Below are 1,410 nucleotides of genomic sequence, written 5' to 3'. Positions count from 1 at the left end.
AGATTTTTTTTGGCATGGGCAGGCACAGGGAATTAACAGATTTTTTTAAGGAATAATTTTCTTATGGCCATGTAGAGTCACTGGCATTTATTTTTTTCATATACAGTGTTGGAAAAATTGGAGGACATAAAATATTCAGATTATACATGAGAAGGCAAAAAACAAGAAAAGTAAAATAATTTTACTTCTGAATAAATCATTCCTAGAGATGAAACATGAAGAGAAGAAAGAAGAAGACAATGTTTCCACAGTGATGTACTCCTGGGATTTTCTGACCTTCCAAATCTCCAAGGGTTTCTCTTTGGCATGTTCTCCATTGTTTACATCATTATTTTACTTGGAAATAGCCTCATAATAATAATAACCAGGCTTGACCCTGCACTACAGAAACCCATGTATTTTTTCCCAGGGAATTTTTCCTTTTTGAAAATCTGTTATGTGTCTGTCACTCTACCCAGGATTCTGGTGAACCTTTGGACCCAGGATAGAAATATTTCTAGGTTGAACTGTGCCACCCAAATGTGCTCCTTCCTTATGCTGGGAATCACAGAACGTTTCCTCCTGGATATGATGTCCTATGATCACTATGTGGCCATCTTTAACCCTCTGCACTACCCTCTAGTAACGAACCAAAGGATGTGTATTCAGCTGGCAGTTGGTTCCTGGGTTGGTGCTATCCCTTTCCAGATAGGGCAAACATGTCAAATTTTCCTTCTGGACTTCTGTGACTCTAACCAGATTAACCATTTATTCTGTGACATCCCTCCCATTATCAGGCTGCCTTATGGGGACACTTCTGCACATGAGATATCTATCTATTTAGTAGCTCTGTTTTTTTTTTATTGCAGTCCCTTTTATGTTGATACTTGCCTCCTACAACAAAATCATTTCCACCATTCAGAGGTTGTCAACAGCCCAAGGTCAGAGCCTTCTCCACATGTTATTCCCACATGGTGGTTCTTATTTTATTCTTTGGATCTGCCACCATCACTTTTCTAAGGCCCAAATCCAAACATTGTTTAGGAATGGATAAACTTCTCTCTCTTTTCTATACCATTGTGACTCCTATTTTCAATCCCATGATTGAAATCCCTTAGGAACAAGGATGTTATAGCAGCACTAAGAAAATTATTATGTAAAAAATAGGATGATAAGCTTGATTATTCTTGTTTTAAACAACTGTCATGTGGTTATCCAAGAAACATTTAAATCTCTATGTTACCCCTTTGTCAATAAAACAGTTTTTGCTTTATGATGTAGTTTTAGATATGTAGCCTGAAATGTACTGTGCTTAAATATATACTAAGCAAAGTAATCTACTTTCAATGCTACATATCTAAAAAAAGAACCTTATCAGCTGTATAAAATAATAATTTGCATGACATTTTTTCCATTCAAGTCTATGAACAG

At 36.2% G+C, this 1,410-nt stretch overlaps 1 pseudogene; it reads left to right on the top strand.

The window, feature by feature from the left end:
• The first annotated feature begins 208 nt into the window (after positions 1–208).
• LOC143666591 (olfactory receptor 10AG1-like) lies at positions 209–1,146 on the top strand (annotated as a pseudogene).
• The last annotated feature ends 264 nt before the right edge of the window (positions 1,147–1,410 follow it).

This window comes from Tamandua tetradactyla, chromosome 23 (genome assembly GCF_023851605.1).
Source record: "Tamandua tetradactyla isolate mTamTet1 chromosome 23, mTamTet1.pri, whole genome shotgun sequence".
In the NCBI taxonomy this organism is placed as follows: domain Eukaryota; kingdom Metazoa; phylum Chordata; class Mammalia; order Pilosa; family Myrmecophagidae; genus Tamandua; species Tamandua tetradactyla.
Note: the sequence above shows the minus strand (reverse complement) of the source record. Positions and strands in the feature narration are given on the sequence as shown.